The sequence below is a fragment of the Triturus cristatus genome, chromosome 7 (genome assembly GCF_964204655.1).
Source record: "Triturus cristatus chromosome 7, aTriCri1.1, whole genome shotgun sequence".
Taxonomy (NCBI): Eukaryota; Metazoa; Chordata; class Amphibia; order Caudata; family Salamandridae; genus Triturus; species Triturus cristatus.
Genome location: NC_140590.1, coordinates 417,576,920 through 417,597,077, shown reverse-complemented (window position 1 = coordinate 417,597,077; position 20,158 = coordinate 417,576,920).

The window sequence follows — 20,158 nt, the reverse complement described above, 5'->3', positions numbered from 1 at the left end:
CCATTGTGTTCTCTTTTGTGTTGTGCGCAATTTGACAAACTTTGCAGCGGGACTCCTCCGCGGCTAGGAAGGCCGTTTAACATTAATCCGCAAAAGTTACCTCAACGAAGGAGCCCAACACACGGGTAAGTATTAGCTTTCAGAATTTATTCTAGGCTGTTTGGCAAACTTGGTCGGATCAGCACAACAGTCATTACGCCAGACGCGTTTCGGGCTCCTGCCCTTAATCATTGGCTTTGGATGTCTGAAAAACAGGCAAGAGTTGACATCATTAAGAACAATAATGGTGTGCGTGTGGATTTATCCTGCAAAGGAACTTGATTGATATTTACAACGGCCGACTCTGCCGTTTCCACGCTGTTCGCACCGCCAAGAGCGCCGAATGCCGAATAAACATGAGTCATTGCTGTGGATATATATATATGTGATCAAGACCGCTGTGTCGGTCGAAACGCGTCTGAACCTATCCTTTGTTTAAAATAAATCGAGCATGAAAATCTGAACCAGCATTTGAGTGTCCGTGTCTTTTGGGAGTACCGGCTGGTGCTTCGGAAGGAGGATTCGATATATATATATATATATATATATATATGGAAAGAAAGGAGTTGCCCCCAGGCGAAGCGCACTCTTTCAACAAACTTTATTCCACAGAGAGCAGCTTCAGGTTAGATGCACACACAGCAAACAAATGCCTGCCGCGTTTAGGAAGGAGACTTCCTTTCTCAAAGGCTGCATGCATCAAAAGTCTGTGCATAAAAGTCCACCATTTTATAGCATCATGTGACCTCACCTGAGGATAATGAGAGTCACATGATGCTATAAAATGGTGGACTTTTATGCACAGACTTTTGATGCATGCAGCCTTTGAGAAAGGAAGTCTCCTTCCGAAACCCGTCAGGCATTTGTTTGCTGTGTGTGCATCTAACCTGAAGCTGCTCTCTGTGGAATAAAGTTTGTTGAAAGAGTGCGCTTCGCCTGGGGGCAACTCCTTTCTTTCCACATAATACGGCTGGCCCGGCTGTGAAGTGCACCACGGTGCCACTTTAGCGGGTCGCAGTCTACCTATTTGGGCAGCAAATTGCGGATCGACAGACCCCCTGAAATAGAGTGCTTTGAGGTGAGATGCATTGGCAAAAAGAAAATCGTTTTTGAACATGTGAAAGACTGGCAGCCAACATGGGTTTTATGTTTTAAACTACCACCCCCAGGATGCTTTGCACTTGCTTTGAACTCACCTGAGGATAATGAGAGTCACATGATGCTATAAAATGGTGGACTTTTATGCACAGACTTTTGATGCATGCAGCCTTTGAGAAAGGAAGTCTCCTTCCGAAACGCGTCAGGCATTTGTTTGCTGTGTGTGCATCTAACCTGAAGCTGCTCTCTGTGGAATAAAGTTTGTTGAAAGAGTGCTCTTCGCCTGGGGCAACTCCTTTCTTTACACAAAACGGCTGGCCCGGCCGTGAAGTGCACCACCGCGCCACTTTAGCGGGTCTCAGTCTACCTATTTGGGCAGCAAATTGCGGATCGACAGACCCCCTGAAATAGAGTGCTTTGAGGTGAGATGCATTGGCAAAAAGAAAATCGTTTTTGAACATGTGAAAGACTGGCAGCCCACATGGGTTTTATGTTTTAAACTACCACTCCCAGGATGCTTTGCACTTGCTTTGAACTCACCTGAGGATAATGAGAGTCACATGATGCTATAAAATGGTGGACTTTTATGCACAGACTTTTGATGCATGCAGCCTTTGAGAAAGGAAGTCTCCTTCCGAAACGCGTCAGGCATTTGTTTGCTGTGTGTGCATCTAACCTGAAGCTGCTCTCTGTGGAATAAAGTTTGTTGAAAGAGTGCGCTTCGCCTGGGGCAACTCCTTTCTTTACACAAAACGGCTGGCCCGGCCGTGAAGTGCACCACCGCGCCACTTTAGCGGGTCTCAGTCTACCTATTTGGGCAGCAAATTGCGGATCGACAGACCCCCTGAAATAGAGTGCTTTGAGGTGAGATGCATTGGCAAAAAGAAAATCGTTTTTGAACATGTGAAAGACTGGCAGCCCACATGGGTTTTATGTTTTAAACTACCACTCCCAGGATGCTTTGCACTTGCTTTGAACTCACCTGAGGATAATGAGAGTCACATGATGCTATAAAATGGTGGACTTTTATGCACATACTTTTGATGCATGCAGCCTTTGAGAAAGGAAGTCTCCTTCCGAAACGCGTCAGGCATTTGTTTGCTGTGTGTGCATCTAACCTGAAGCTGCTCTCTGTGGAATAAAATTTGTTGAGTGCGCTTTGCCTGAGGGCAACTCCTTTCTTTCCACATAATACGGCTGGCCCGGCCGTGAAGTGCACCACCGTGCCACTTTAGCGGGTCGCAATCTACCTATTTGGGCAGCAAATTGCGGATCGACAGACCCCCTGAAATAGAGTGCTTTGAGGTGAGATGCATTGGCAAAAAGAAAATCGTTTTTGAACATGTGAAAGACTGGCAGCCCACATGGGTTTTATGTTTTAAACTATCACTCCCAGGATGCTTTGCACTTGCTTTGAACTCACCTGAGGATAATGAGAGTCACATGATGCTATAAAATGGTGGACTTTTATGCACAGACTTTTGATGCATGCAGCCTTTGAGAAAGGAAGTCTCCTTCCGAAACGCGTCAGGCATTTGTTTGCTGTGTGTGCATCTAACCTGAAGCTGCTCTCTGTGGAATAAAGTTTGTTGAAAGAGTGCGCTTCGCCTGGGGGCAACTCCTTTCTTTCCACATAATACGGCTGGCCCGGCCGTGAAGTGCACCACCGCGCCACTTTAGCGGGTCGCAGTCTACCTATTTGGGCAGCAAATTGCGGATCGACAGACCCCCTGAAATAGAGTGCTTTGAGGTGAGATGCATTGGCAAAAAGAAAATCGTTTTTGAACATGTGAAAGACTGGCAGCCCACATGGGTTTTATGTTTTAAACTACCACTCCCAGGATGCTTTGCACTTGCTTTGAACTCACCTGAGGATAATGAGAGTCACATGATGCTATAAAATGGTGGACTTTTATGCACAGACTTTTGATGCATGCAGCCTTTGAGAAAGGAAGTCTCCTTCCGAAACGCGTCAGGCATTTGTTTGCTGTGTGTGCATCTAACCTGAAGCTGCTCTCTGTGGAATAAAGTTTGTTGAAAGAGTGCGCTTCGCCTGGGGGCAACTCCTTTCTTTCCACACAATACGGCTGGCCCGGCCGTGAAGTGCACCACCGCGCCACTTTAGCGGGTCGCAGTCTACCTATTTGGGCAGCAAATTGCGGATCGACAGACCCCCTGAAATAGAGTGCTTTGAGGTGAGATGCATTGGCAAAAAGAAAATCGTTTTTGAACATGTGAAAGACTGGCAGCCCACATGGGTTTTATGTTTTAAACTACCACTCCCAGGATGCTTTGCACTTGCTTTGAACTCACCTGAGGATAATGAGAATCACATGATGCTATAAAATGGTGGACTTTTATGCACAGACTTTTGATGCATGCAGCCTTTGAGAAAGGAAGTCTCCTTCCGAAACGCGTCAGGCATTTGTTTGCTGTGTGTGCATCTAACCTGAAGCTGCTCTCTGTGGAATAAAGTTTGTTGAAAGAGTGCGCTTCGCCTGGGGGCAACTCCTTTCTTTCCACATAATACGGCTGGCCCGGCCGTGAAGTGCACCACCGCGCCACTTTAGCGGGTCGCAGTCTACCTATTTGGGCAGCAAATTACGGATCGACAGACCCCCTGAAATAGAGTGCTTTGAGGTGAGATGCATTGGCAAAAAGAAAATCGTTTTTGAACATGTGAAAGACTGGCAGCCCACATGGGTTTTATGTTTTAAACTACCACTCCCAGGATGCTTTGTACTTGCTTTGAACTCACCTGAGGATAATGAGAGTCACATGATGCTATAAAATGGTGGACTTTTATGCACAGACTTTTGATGCATGCAGCCTTTGAGAAAGGAAGTCTCCTTCCGAAACGCGTCAGGCATTTGTTTGCTGTGTGTGCATCTAACCTGAAGCTGCTCTCTGTGGAATAAAGTTTGTTGAAAGAGTGCGCTTCGCCTGGGGGCAACTCCTTTCTTTCCACACAATACGGCTGGCCCGGCCGTGAAGTGCACCACCGCGCCAATTTAGCGGGTCGCAGTCTACCTATTTGGGCAGCAAATTGCGGATCGACAGACCCCCTGAAATAGAGTGCTTTGAGGTGAGATGCATTGGCAAAAAGAAAATCGTTTTTGAACATGTGAAAGACTGGCAGCCCACATCGGTTTTATGTTTTAAACTACCACTCCCAGGATGCTTTGCACTTGCTTTGAACTCACCTGAGGATAATGAGAGTCACATGATGCTATAAAATGGTGGACTTTTATGCACAGACTTTTGATGCATGCAGCCTTTGAGAAAGGAAGTCTCCTTCTGAAACGCGTCAGGCATTTGTTTGCTGTGTGTGCATCTAACCTGAAGCTGCTCTCTGTGGAATAAAGTTTGTTGAAAGAGTGCGCTTCGCCTGGGGGCAACTCCTTTCTTTCCATATATATATATATATATATATATATATATATTTGTTGAAAAAAACACAGGTTTCAGGGCCGTTATAGTTAGAAATTAGCATTTAAAAAACCTTTGAAATTCACAGAAAAAAACCATAGGTTTCAGGGACGTTATAGTTAGAAATTAGCATTTACAAAACCTTAGAAATTCACTGAAAAAACCACAGGTTTCAGGGATGTTATATTTAGTTGGGCATTTTACTCGTACATTCGGCCGTTATAGTTAGATCAGCTAACTATAACTCGCGCCCCGGCAATGCACTGCTGATGATGTCACATATGACATAATTCATGACATGGTCAGTGACATCACTGATGACATCACTGATGACATCATCCCGTGAATGTGTGTTTCTGTAAAGTTTGAATATGTTATATATATATATATATATATATTCACTGAAAAAACCATAGGTTTCAGGGGCGTTATAGTTAGCTGGACTTTTCACTCGTACAAAACCATTGAAATTCCCCCGTTAAAGTTAGTTCAGCTAACTATAACTCGCGCGCCCACAATGCACTGCTAATGACGTCACATATTACATCACTCATGACATCACTGATGACATCTCAAATGATTGAATGTGGTAGTGAGGTATTTGGTCTGTGACGAAGAGAGAAATTTTGATTCCATACTGCATCAGTTTTTCTGGTAGCAAGATGATGGTTTTATTGTTTTGGTTTGGTGATTATTGCTTGTATATTGCTTATTGAGTATTGATTGGTATTGGTTTATGTATTAACACTCTATGTTGAGTTGCGTCGAGTTCTATGTTGTTTGCACGGCTTCTTGGATGTAGGAAGTCGGAAGTTTGTAACGGTTCTGTAGTAGAGCAGAGGTAAGCGCTGCTCTCGAGAAAGACAGAATTGTTGTTGCCCTGTAGGTACACAGGGGAAACGTGTAACGATTGGAGTTGCACAACGCATTGTCTGGGTTCGATTCGGAAACATCGTCGTGTGTTGCCATTAGAGATATTTTCTGTATGAGAGAAGTGTGTATGATAGCAAAGGTTACTTGTGAAATTTTGGTCATAGGTACCAGGAGGCCAGAAGGTACTCTGATAACGCTTATCACTGAAAAGGTAGCAGGTATTCTCTGAGCTTGCAAGAAGGACAAAGTAGAGGGAAGTGCTACTTTGTTAACGGGTGTTATAATCCTGTAGCAGGACAGACTGTTCGCTGTTCTCGGGAAAGACAGGATTCTGTGTGAATGAACTACATTTTTCTGTGTGGAAGTGTGTGTAATAAAAGGCATTCCGATTAATTGCAAAACTCTGGTTTTATTTCTCAGGAGCATTGGGTCTCCAACTAGGTGTCTTAATTCTAGAGAAGCGGTTAGTTGATGCTTGTTAGAAGGGTGAAGTAGAGGGATGTGCTACTTTATCAATGGAAGTAACGATTGCGTAGTGGGGCAGAGGTAAGCGCTGCTCTCGGGAAAGACGGAATTCTTGTGAAAAAGGTCTTTCTACTATTCTTTGGTTAGCGAAGCGGACAATGGTGGTGTTTTTATGTAGTTACTAACAGATTTGTAAATTTGAAAAGGTTTGAAAGCTTACCGAGAAATTTTCATAAAGGAGGGGTCAGTAGAAACAGGGGTAGGAGCAGCGGCTGTTGATGTCAGAAAGACCGCGCTGAGATTGGCCAGTTAGCTAGAGACGTAGACGCTCCTGATTGGTGCGTTAGTGTACGCCGCGCTAGGAGTGGAGAATTACAGGGTGACGTAGACACTCCCGATTGGTGCGTTAGTGAGAGTCGCGCTGGGATTGGAGAATCACGAATGTGACGCAGACACTCCGTATTGGTGTGTTAGTGTGAGTCGCGCTACGATTGGACAGAATAGCAGTACAGTTGTAAGGAGAGACTAGCGATACACGGAAGACAGGAAAATGTATTACGATCCACCAGAAAAGGAGAAAAAGTCATGGTTTGGAAAAATTAAGAAGTGGTTTAAAAAGGAAAAACCGATTGTGACAAGGGAAGGACAGTTACTTCCTCCACCGAAAACCCCCGCATCCTTTAAGGTTGCTAAATATGGGTATCATACTTGTATTTGGTTAGACAATTGGGTAAAATATACAAAGGACGATGGAGCCCTGGCTTTCCCAGAACATGGTTCATTTAATTTGGCAGTTCTGAGAAACTTGAGAGAGAAAATGATGAATTTAGAACCAAGACCTAGACCGACACAGTTTGCGGCCTTGACAGAATGGGAAGATGAGATGCATGATCGAGAAAGACAGAGGAATGGTGGAAGATATAGGTACATGTTTGGGAGACAATACGGACATGAAAATCATGATGATCGGATGAGAAGGTGGCAGAATGCTAGTATGACTGAAGGATTGTTTCCTGTAAGAACTGCAGAGGATAATGGAGGGCGAAAATGTACAGAGAAAGACATAATATAGGGTCAAGAGGGTATGGAGTGAAAGCATCAGAGGATGATGTTCTTGATGACATGTTTTATAAAAATCCACCACCGTATCGACCAGAACCAGAAATATTGACACCAAGTGCCCAGATGAAAGAAACTTTACGAATTATAAAGACAGAACCGATGTCTCAAAATTTGGAGGAAAAAACTCCATTAGAGAGGTAGAAAAGAAGTCAGAGAGTGGAGTAAATGGTGAAAATTCAGCAGAATTAGCGAAAACAACTTTAGAATTAACAGAGAAAATAAGAGAATTGACTAAAAATCTGGAAGCTGTAACAATTCCGGTGACTATTGGTCCGGTAATGCCTATTTTCGATAAACAAAAGGTTAGCGAACATTGTTTAACAGTTTCTTATAAGAGCCATAAACAGGTTGAACAGCTAAAACCGAGCCAGAATGAGAATCCATGGAGACAGACAATAAGTATGATCGAACCAAATGTTTCGAGCAATCCATTCATAAGTCAGAATTTTCCCGAAAAGAGTATAACGACAGTAGAGTCAATATTGAAAGCACAAAAGATTCCAGAACAGGGTAGCATAGAGAAACCAGTAGGACCATCTACTAAGAATTAAGTGAATGGTTAAGAAGTTTACAGAGAAAAGACAAAGAATTCCAATCAATAGATGTGGCCAAGTTACGAATGGTACTGGAAGAACTAATAGTAGGAACTATCCCCACAGAGAAATTAAAAACTTACTAAGATGAAGAATTACTATTTTTGTGCAAAAGTGTGACATGGAGAGCAAAAAACCTACATGAACGACTAGAAGAAGTAGAAAATGAAATGGGAATGGATATTGAAAAGGTAAAGGCTTTGTAAAAACCATATCGAATTGATTTCACTGAAAAAGATATTGAAAATCTGAATACCACAGGATGGATAAGTCAGATTAAGGAAATAATTGTCTTATAGAGGAAATGGGGAGATGTGGAAAAATGGAAAAGCAGGTGGTATAGGAAATGAGATGATGCCTCAGATAAGACATTTGCAGCTTTCCCTGTAAGAGAAAAAGAAAAGGTAGTAACAGAATGCCCTATGAGAGAGATTCCAGGAGGAGGAAAAGTACATGTCCCATGGACAAGACAGGACATTTGGCCTATACGAATGATTTCCCTCGACTGCGTGAAAAGCCTGTCAAGTGGTACAGGCAGGTGGATAGATTTGTCAAGTTGTCTAAAGTATTATGGATTGACTTGAACAGTCTATTTGACAATAGTACCAGCAGATTTGTGGACAAAGTGCAAGCTCATGATTAATTGGCCAACTCATGAATATCCTAGGGATCCAAAAACAGGGGCTCCAGACCCCGAAGTAATGAAGAAATATGAACAGGTTATGGCATTTCTGAAAAACAAGGTACCTCTTAAAGAAACAGATTGGGTGAAAATTGACCGGCCACACCAAGAAAGTAAAGAGTCAGTGCATGCATATTATGAAAGGCTAATATTAGCTTTTAAACAGTTTAGTGGAGATGAAAATCTGAGCGAAAAGGATTTGAGTCATTTTGTATACAGATTTGTATATGGTCTACATCCAGAAATTGGTGAAATGATGAAACAACATACTGTTGATTGGCAAAATAAGAAATTAGATGAAGTATTGAGACATGCTAAATATTTCAGTGATGTGATTGAAGCAAAACAGCGAAAATTGAAAGAAAAGGCTATGTGGGCACAGGTAAAAGTAGCAGAGAGGCAGGAAGCTCAATTAGCAGAACAGGCAAATAACACAGGAACAAGACAGAAATTTGGTCCTGGGAAAGGGAAAGGAAGCTTTAATATAGAAGAAGCTAAAAAGAAATTCCATGCCATAATTGCGGTAGGATAGGACATTGGAAATCCGAGTGTAAATTTCCCCAAGTTCTAATAATGAAAATGCATCATTGAATCAACAGGTGCAGAATGAGGTGAGTGGTCAACTGCAGCGACAGCAGCAGGTTGTTGCCCAACCGAATCAGGTGCCAAAACCGCCTTTTCCACAGAGCAGAAACTCTCAGAAGTATAGCAGCGAAACAGGATTCTACGATGAAGAACAGATAAATAAGCTACCCCGCTCTAGTGCTGTCTCGCAGTATTGGCTACAACGCGATGAGAGTGATTCAGAAGAGGGTTATTGACGGTGCCGAAGGGAGGAAGAAGAGTGCGTACTTGGCGCAACTCTAGAAGTAGACCAAACAGGCCCATTTGTAGATGGGAAGGTTAATAATAAAAATATTACTTTCCTAGTTGATACTGGTGCTACTCGATCAACTGTCAAATCAGCTGATGTTAAGAATCTTCCTCTCTTGAATGAAACAATCCAAGTAGTTGGTGTATCCAACAGACAGAATAAAACCTACCTTACAGAACCAGTGAAAGTAAGCATAGGGAAATTTTTGGAAATGCACCGCTTTGTCGTGTGCGATACCAGTCCTGTGAATTATTTAGGAAGAGACTTGCTGTGCAAAATGAATTGCACTATATTTTGTACTCTGGATGGGATAGCATTTGAAACTCCAGATGATGATGTGCTGTATAAAATGACCATAGCTAACATGGAAAATGAGGTTATTGAGACCTATGCTGTATTTAACCCTGAGGAATTACCCAAAGAATTAAAACAGTCCGTAAAAGCGGAAGTTTGGAACTTCACTGGAGAAGATGTGGGATTAATGAGAAATGTAGATCCAGTAAAAATAACAATAAAGGAAGGAGTAAGCTATCCAAATGTCCCTCAATATAAATTGACACCAGAAATAATTGAAGGAGTAACTCCAGTGATAGAGAAAATGATAAGACAAGGAATATTGAGAGAAATAATGAGTAGTCCATATAATTCCCCAATAATGGGACTGAAAAAGCCTAATGGGAAGTTCAGGATAGTACAAGATTTGAGAAAAATAAACAAAATCGTTGTGTCATGCAGTCCCATTGTACCGAATCCATCAGTGATTTTATATCAGATTCCCCATGACGCAGAATGGTATACAGTGATTGATCTATGCCATGCTTTCTTTTCCATCCCATTACACCATGACAGTCAGCAAATTTTTGCATTTCGTTTCGGCAAGCGTATCTTGGCTTAGTGCCGAATTCCATAGGGGTATACAGAAAGCCCCTCAATATTTAATCAGCTATTGAAAAAGTCTTTGGAGAGTCTAGAAATGCCCGAAAATTCGGTGTTGGTTCAATATATCGATGATCTCCTGGTGGCATCGAAAAAACGCGAAGCATGTGAGATAGACACTATAGCATTGTTGAATCATTTAGCAGATGGAGGACTGAAGGTGTCACCATCAAAATTGCAGTTTTGTAAGAAGGAAGTACAGTACTTAGGACATAACATTGAGAAAGAAATGATTGAATTTGTATCATGATTGCACCACTGTCATTCAAAATATGATCAAATAGTCCGCATTGAATCCATCAAATGATTAAATGTCCATCTTTATTATTGATTTGTGATCTTCTTTTCTTTAAGAAAACATACAGCCAACGCGTTTCGTTCTCCACAGAGAACTTCTTCAGGGCTGTGAAATTAAAACATTTGTAAAAGACCCCTATTTATAAAAAGCATGTATGTATACAAACATGTAAAAATACAATACCACATTTAGATGAAACACACATGACATCATATCTCAAAAGGAAGAAGATAATAAGAAAATCATCACCATATATGACAAATTGAATTGTATCGGAAATACATATTGATGTGTGCTAGCCGTATCATTTTACTCCAGAAGAATTGACCTATGTATGACCATTTATCAAAAATAGCCTACCAAAAAATTTGATACAGAATTTTACAAAAAACAAATCGGATCGTCAATTACCCATAACCGTATAAAACCAAGACGTGTTTAAGACAAAACATAGACATTCATGTCCACCAAAATATCGACAGTGATCTTATTAGGCGATTGAAAGTTTTTTGAAACATTAATCACTATAGAGACAGAACTATACATATACTATTGTTGCTTGAAAAACAAAAGGAGAGAAAAGAGAAAGAACAGTGATGGGAGAAAGGGCTAGAAGAGTAAATAAACGTACCATTTTGAATTTCCACGAAGAAAAACCGGTATGATATTTATGACTGTGTCGTCCTAATTCAAAGTGACCTATACGCCCAATGGTTTTAGATCAACTGTATGTATAAATAAACATAACAAAAAACCAAAAGTATAGGCTAGGTGGAATTGCCGGAGGGAACATCACAAATACATACATACTACGTATGAAATTACAGGTTTAAGAGATAAAGTTTAAGAAATTAGAGAGGATAAAAAAACAGGAAATGTCCCGCTGGTGGGACGGTATCATCCTACAAAAATACCTCGATAATCAGAAGATCCCTCGTGGATTAAGAATACTTATCTTCCCAACGTTTGAGGACCTCGATGAGGAGGGATTTAAGGATTGGGAGGATAATTTACAACAAGCATCGAACACCATGATGCGCATTCTGATTCGACATTCCGATAAAAAAGTAGCCAGCTTAAAGCAGGACATAATTACTTTGGAGAGAGAAATTGAATGTTCAAATCTAAAGGAAGTAATTAAGAAAAACTATGAGGTTTATGATAGGGTGATAGAGTCCTACCAGCTCTATTTGAGAGACAAAAAACTTAGAAAAATTAAAAGAGATGATAATGATTATAAAAATGGACGCATTTACACCTTTGCCCATAAATTTGACTATGTGAAGCCAGGAGGGGAAGGCAAAAGACCTAGAGAAGAGTCAATTGACTGCATATCAGTGAGTACCAGCTCTATTTCTTCAGTTGAAAGTGGAACATCCCGGGATGGAGGCACAACATCAACAACCTCCCCGGTGCAACAATTTTTTTTATTAGAAATGGAAAGGATCAGGCTGGGCAACAAAGTGGTCCAAAAAGATCAAAAACAAGGAGGGGAGGAAAGAAATGAAAGGCAAAGAGGAACAAAAAAAGAAATGACCCATGCAATGGACACCAGGTCCAAGAAAATGTAGTTGGAACTGTATAGGATGATGTGGAACCAAAAACTCTGACAATTGTGAATCTATCCAATCGTGCCTTAACAAATATAGAAATTGAAGTGTTACGTAGGGGTTTGAGTTTCTGTCCCTCCCAGTGGGGATATCCAGTTGAAATGATGGTCGATCTGTTTGAGTTTGTACGATTATTGAAATTAAAAGATCATTTTCAATATAATCCCATCATTAATTACTCAAATGTACAACCAATACAAACAGTGACACATACTGTTTCCGACTTACTCAATTTACAGATGTTATTGTCTATCCCGGGGGAGGGTCATTATACAATCCAAGACATTAGGGATGATTTAAACATTACAGAAAACTTGGGAGTTTCTAGTGGGCTCAAACCTCGCTCTAAATTCATACCCAATAACACACACACAAATATAGACCTATTCAAAGAGAAAGTCACCAAGGATCTATATTTATTGATGGATACACCTGGTAAATATGCAAAATATAAGTGCAATTTGACCAAGAATGAACGACAGGCATTGGAAGACCTTAGGAAAGATACTTCTATAACCATCAAGGAAGTGGACAAGGGAGGGAATGTAGTTATCATGAACACCTTTGACTACACAGCTGAAATAAAGAGACAGCTTGGGGATTCTAACTGCTACCAGCAATTGGTTGATAGCCCAATTCCCTCCCTTGTCAAATATATAAATGCTAAAGTTTTTGATTGGGGTGAGAGTGGTTTGCTTTCGGAAGCAGAATGCAGATATCTGAATGTTAGTAACCCCCTCGCCCCTTGCATTTACATTCTTCCAAAAATTCACAAGGAGGGCGTGTTCCCTCCAGGTCGCCCCATCATCTCAGGAATAGACTCGCCTACGGAACGACTTTCCCAATATGTGGATGGTTTTCTCCAGCCCTTTGTAACTAATTTGCCTGCTTTTATACAAGAATCCAGGGATATCCTAGAAAACTTTGATGGCTTAGCATGGTCGGATGATTTAATGTTTGTTACCATGGATGTGAGTGGCTTGTACACATGCATCCACAAACATTTCGGCATGACGGCTGTTCACTCCTTTTTGGCTACACGCACGGCTGACCATGCAGAACACAACAAAATGTTGATGGAGATGACAGATATTAACCTATCACGTAATTTCTTTTTACATGAGGGGACCTGGTTCCATCAAATCCAAGGAAGTAGGTTTGCTCCCTCGTACGCCGGCCTTTTTATGGGCTGGTGGGAGAGGGAGCATGCCTGGGGAAAATATGCCTCCCCCTGGATGGACATGATTGTCTTCTGGGGGAGGTATATCGACGATATTATTTTGTTGTGGAAAGGCACCTCTAGCCAACTTATGGAATATCATGCTTTCCTAAATAGTAATCCCCATAATGTACATCTTACCCTTAAGTACAGTCAAAGCAGTATTGAATTTTTGGATATTCTTTTCTATATCAATAATAATGAGATACACAGCACCATCTTTCACAAAAGTACGTCATGCAATAGTACATTGCATGCAACAAGCTCACATCCTAAATCAGTCATCAAGAACATACCATTTGGAGAAATGGTGCGTGTTCGTCGCAATTGTAGCTCAGATGAGTCATTCAGGGATAACATCAGTGAAGTAAAAGAAAGGTTTAGACAACGGGGATATGCTAAAGACATCTTGACAAAGGCTGATTCAAAAATATTACGAGAGCAAGTACATTACAAAAACATGCAAGAGCCAAAAGTAAAGGGAAAGAAGGGTCACATTTAGCCTTCATCACACAATACACAAACAACAGTGCTAGGCTGTTCAATATCCTCAAGCGACATTGGGGATTGCTCTATGAGATACCTAACTTGAGAGAACATATTACAGCAACACCCAGAGTTACATTTCGGAGAGGCAAAACACTTCGCAATCTACTGTGCCCTAGTTACCCTAGACAAACAAGTCCTACAACATGGATGCCCATTACACCAAAAGGTTTTTATACATGTTCGAGTTGTAATGTTTGCTCGTTTGGTAGGGAATAATTTCCAAAAATTCAATTACAATACAACAAAAGAATATGACATAAAACAGTTTACCAATTGCAAAACAAGTCATGTTGTATATGTATTGGGCTGTGATTGCAATAAGATCTATGTAGGCAGTCGGTGCGTCCACTCAAATCGTGCATCCAGGAGCACGTAAGAGCTTTAAAGAATTATGACTCAAAATATCCCATGACATACCACATGAGAGAACATCATAGTGCAAATTACAAAATATGGTTCCATGTCATCGAACATATTCCTCTTAATCCTCGGGGTGGAAATAGAGATTTAACCCTCCGTAAAAAAGAGGCCATGTGGATTTGTCGTCTTAGATGCATAGAGATGGGTCACAATTCGGATGAAGAAATGCATTACTACCTGTGAGTGGACACCTTTCAGACGTTGTCTGGGTCTCCTTGCTTGGATTTTATTAACCAAATCTGAAATCCACATATGTTCTCCCCAGAAGTTTGGCCAATATTTTTAAAACATTCAATTTTCCTTATATTCTTACAGCCATCTGGGCCCTCACTTGTAAGCAATTGGACTACTCACTTTGCTTTGTGATTGCTCTTTTGGAGGAACACCAATTGGATGTTCTCTCCAACGCCAAGTTGTCACATTATGATTGTGAATCTATTGTCCCCTTTCTCTTAAACTAATGTCAAAATATCTCTCTTTTTCATCACCCCTCCTCTCCCCTCTCCTTTTTCCTTTCCACTTGTGAGTAAGATACACATCATCCCTCATATTGCCTTTTCACGTAATACTTTATTTAATGCGCGTATCATTTGCCAATATGAGAAATATTGGTTTTGGTTGTGTACATCTCGATGTTATATTCAATTGAGCTTCGATGGAGTGGCTCAGTCATATATGGTTATTATCCACAAAGAATAATTAGATACAATAGAGAAAATTGTAAAATTGAAAATACGGTCTAAATTACATTTCATTTTTTAAGTATGGTGGTCATAGTCGACACACAACATCACTGTCTTGGTTTTATACGGTTATGGGTAATTGACGATCCGATTTGTTTTTTGTAAAATTCTGTATCAAATTTTTTGGTAGGCTATTTTTTATAAACGGTCATACATAGGTCAATTCTTCTAGAGTAAAATTATAAGGCTAGCACACATCAATGTGTATTTCTGATACAATTCAATTTGTCATATATGGTGATGATTTTCTTATTATCTTCTTCCTTTTGAGATATGATGTCATGTGTGTTTCATCTAAATGTGATATTGTATTTTTACATGTTTGTATACATACATGGTTTTTTATAAATAGGGGTCTTTTACAAATGTGTTAATTTTACAGACCTGAAGAAGTTCTCTGTGGAGAACGAAACGCGTTGGCTGTGTGTTTTCTTAAAGAAAAGAAGATCACAAATCAATAATAAAGAAGGACATTTAATCATTTGATGGATTCAATGCGGACTATTTGATCATATTTTGAATGACAGTGGTGCAATCATGATACAAATGCATTTGTTCTATTGACCCTGTGTATCGGGGTGGTTCCTTTGGACAGAGGGTGCCTTTGTGATTTTGCACACAGAAGGATTTTTGGTTCTGGTGGTAATAATCTTTGGTTTAACTTATCAATTTTGTGCCTTTTGCCAAGTTGGTCCGCTGTCCAGTTTGTGTGTGAACAATAACATTGAGAAAGGACTGAGAAAAATAATGATAGACAGAACCAGGATCATAAAATGAATGAGAGCACCCATGACCCAAAGAGAGGTGAGAATGTTTCTGGGAATGGTTGGATGTTGTCGTCAGTGGATTAGTAACTTTTCTTTGATTGCAAAACCTTTGGTGCGACTGACGAGAAGTGATGTGAAAGATCCCATCGAGTTGAACAAGGAAGAATTGGCAGCATTTAGACAATTGAGAGATGGATTGTGTGAAGCACCTGCATTAGGTATGCCTGATTATGAGAAAGAGTTTGAGTTGTATTGCAGTGAGAGAAATGGATGTGCACTCTCTGTGTCGATGCAGGAGCATGGAAAACTGAGGAGGCCAATTGCATATTTTTCATCAATGCTTGACCCAGTAGCTGTAGCCCTACCTGGGTGTTTGAAAGCAGTAGCTGCTACATCCCGAAGTTTGGAGCAGAGTGAGGGAATTGTGATGGGATAGTGAAAGTGTTTGTACTTCATGATGTGGCGATCCTTTTAACAAGGAGTCGTACTCGGTATATGACACATAGTCGGCTGACTAAGTATGAAAAGGTTATATTAGGTGCAACCAATGGAAGTCTTGTGAGATGTTTGAATGTGAATCCTTCAACATTGTTGCCTGATGCTGAGAATGTGGAAGTCAGAGATGAAGCAGATCATGATTGTCTGGATGTACTTGATTTTTGTACAAAACCACGACCGGACATAAAAGATGAACCTTTGCCGGAAAGTGATTTTGTGATGTTTGTTGATGGGTCTTGTTTGAGAACAGATGAAGGAGTGTTTAGTGCAGCATATGCAGTATGTACGGTCGCAACCGTGATGGAAGCATCATATCTGAAAGGAGTCAAATCGGCCCAAGTAGCAGAGCTTGTGGCTCTGACTAGAGCGTGCAAGATTGGGAAAACTGTGAGAGTAACTGTGATAACTGACAGCCAGTACGGCTTTGGAGTTGTCCATGACTTCGGCCAGTTATGGCTGCAGAGAGGATTCTTAACCTCAAGTGGAACTCCCATTAAAAATGCTGAAGTGGTAGGAAAGTTGCTTGAGGCGATACAGCTGCCTAGGCAATTGGCTGTTGTTAAGTGTGCTGCCCACAGTCATAGTGGCGATTATATTGCCACAGGAAACCAGTATGCTAATGACCTGGCACAATACTGTGCACAAAATCAGAATTCTATTAATCGGGCTAAGGAACGGGAAATAATTTCTTGCTCTTTGATGTTTACTAACACTGTGGGGACATGGGAAGAAGTAAGACAGTTGCAGGAAAAAGCAGGAGATGAGGAAAAGAAACAGTGGGTAAAAGCAGGATGTGCACCAAGAGAGAAAGATCATATGTGGGTTTATCGAGATGGAAGACCAGTTATGCCTGATAGCATGATGTCTACCATGGCACAGATGTATCATGGTCAGGGACACATAGGGAGAGATGCTATGATCAGGTCATTTAAGCAGACCTGGTACAATGCAAAGTTCAGACTTGTGGCAGAAAGTCTTTGTCAAAGATGCCTAATATGTCAGCAATACAATCCTGGGAGAAAAACAGTAGTGAGTCTAGGAACAATAGACCGAGAAGGAGGGCCTTTTACCAGAATGCAAGTGGATTTCATTGAGATGCCGCCCTGTAACAGACTGAGGTATGTTTTGGTTATGGTCTGCCTATTTTCCAGATGGGTGGAGGCATTTCCAACAAGGAGAAATGATGGGATGACAGTGGCAAAGTTACTTTTGAGAGAATTTATCCCTAGATTTGGGTTTCCAGTGACAATTGAATCAGACCAAGGAGGACATTTTCATAAGGAGATCATAAAACTGATTTGTGAAGCATTGAATGTACAACAGAAACTACATTGTGCCTACCGACCAGAGGCTTCTGGTGTGGTGGAACAAATGAATGGTACTATCAAAAATAGAATAGGGAAAATGTGTTTGGCCACAGGTATGAAATGGCCTGATGTCTTGCCTCTGGTACTCATGACTATTAGATCAATTCCAGACAGAACTACAGGGTTAAGCCCCCATGAAATAATTATGGGACGAGCCATGAGGCACGTGTTTATACCAGTCAACAAGCTGATGACCATAACTGATGACATGGTGTTGGAATACTGTAAAAACCTGGCTGACACAGTTCATTCTGTGTTTCATCAGGTTGGAGCGGATGCCACCACCCTTGAAAAGAAGCCCGCGCATGATCTGAGCCCAGGGGACTTGGTAAGGATAAAGGTCCACAGAAGAAGAAACTGTTTGGTTCCAAGGTGGGGCAAACCAAGACAAGTCATTCTGACCACAATGACAGCTGTAAAGTGTGCTGGATTGAAAAACTGGATCCATGCAAGTCATACATTGAGAATTCCAAATCCAGTGGACAGCACAGAAAAAGAATATTTTGGTGAATCAGAATCCAGTACCGAGTCAGATGACGGAGAGTCAAAAACAAGAGAAAATCCTGAAAGGGAAGAAGGAGAACCAAGTCTAACATTGGTCCCCAGAAGTAGTTCCCTGAGAAGAAGACTACAGATTTCTGATACCAGTTCAGATTCCGAAATTGAACAAGGAACGCAATGTTCCAGGAAAGAACAAGGTAAGAACAAAGAGAAAAACAGTGAAGAGACGCTTAAAGAAATGAGTGAAAAGGAAGTGCCAAATGAAAGATTGAAAGAAATTCAACCTGAAATAACCAATTTAAGTGAACAAGGGACAGGGACAGAGAGAGAGAGACACAGATTTTTGCGGAAGCATCCCGAGGAGGCGTAGAGAACAGCAACATCCTGTTAGGTGAAGGGATAAGTAGTCAGCAGGAAGATTGTGTGTCGGATATTCGAGGAGGGACAGAAGTAGGGAAAATAAAACAAGTGGTGGAAAAGGAAATTGTTGAAAGTAAAAAGCAAGTTGAGACAGAGTCTGAAGAAAGCGAAGATGAAATACCTGAAGGTCGAGTTCTAAGAAAGAGAGCTTGGAGAACTGAAAAGAACGATAAAGGAAGTAAATTGAAAAGAGTTGCAAGGGACGACGTTTGGCTGAATAAAATTAAAAAATTGAGATATCGATTGACACGAGTAAATTCACCGAGGGCTGAGCAGGTGAATGAAGTGACGAGTCAGGAAAAATCAAAAGAAGTAGAAACAATCGTGATTGAAGAAAACAAGAGAACAAGGAAACCTAACCAGAAGTACAAATCGCCAGAATGGACGTATGTGGCCCTGCCTGAAGTGAAAGAAGAGGCAGATAGCCAAGGGAATCCAGAGGTGGTTGTATCAGAAGTGGTTGAGGAAGACGAAGAAGAGGAAATCCTGAGAGTTATCTTGTCCGATATTGGAGAAGAAACGGATGTTCAGGACATTCTGTATACAGATCAGGAAAGAAAAGTGAAGAATGATGAAATGCCAAACTGAATGAGTCAAGAAAATTATTGAAAAAGACAAAACAAACACAAAAACTGGTAGAACCAAATGGGTGCTTAGAGCCTTGGGTTAGAAAAATTAGTTGTGAAGTAGAAGAGGCTAAAGTCAAAAGACGCGGTCCATTTTAGCAAAGATGGCTAACATAGATAGTAGCAAAGGTAGATGTACCTTTTTGAGGAGATGGTGTAAAATGTGTTGCTGTTGTACAGGATTATTAATGCTTCTGTGGAGCATACTTGCTCTTCTGATCTCTTTTAAGGTTACTATAAATACAATAGAAGGTCATAGTGAGAACAAAACTAATGTAGGAAAGATTCCAAAGGTAGTACCGACTGTAATAGATAAAAATTATTTACATAAAGATAGGTCTATAACTGATTTTTCTAACAATGTGTTTTCAAAATTATTGTATGAATACATAAAGACAATGGACGTAAGGGACTGCTACGTTTGCATGCAGTTATCAGCCTCTGTTTCAGAAGGAGTGACTTATCATCACCTTCCAGTAACATATGGAATAACATGTAGTGTCATAGCCAGTTTATTTTATCAAACGGGAAAATTAGAATATTATTTTTCAGATGTAGATAACATTTTTGCACAAGTACCTGCAATTAATAAACTAAATAAGGTAAAACCTGCTAAAGTATTAGGTGAATATTTCTTAGAAACTAAAGAACTAACATTAGAATATATATTTAAAAACAATTTGACTTGCAGCTTAAAGAAAGAGGAAAATACTTTTTTAGATATGGTTGAAGAAAGGAGATTGAAAATGCAAAGAAAGGCATCTGAAGGAAAGGTGGAGAAAACAGTCTGGGATGTAGAAATGGAAAAACATTTGAATGGTGAAGCTAGTCCAACTATGGCTTTAGATTGGCCCCAGAAAAGGAAATTGTGTATTAGAAGGAATCAAACTGTATATGATAATTACTTTTTTGGTAATAGTGAGTGCCATGATACATACCGAATCATGCGTGGATTGGGATTTAAAGGTCGAAAGGATCCAGTCTTCCCTGGATTATATTTTACATGTGGGAACAGGGCATATTACCGTT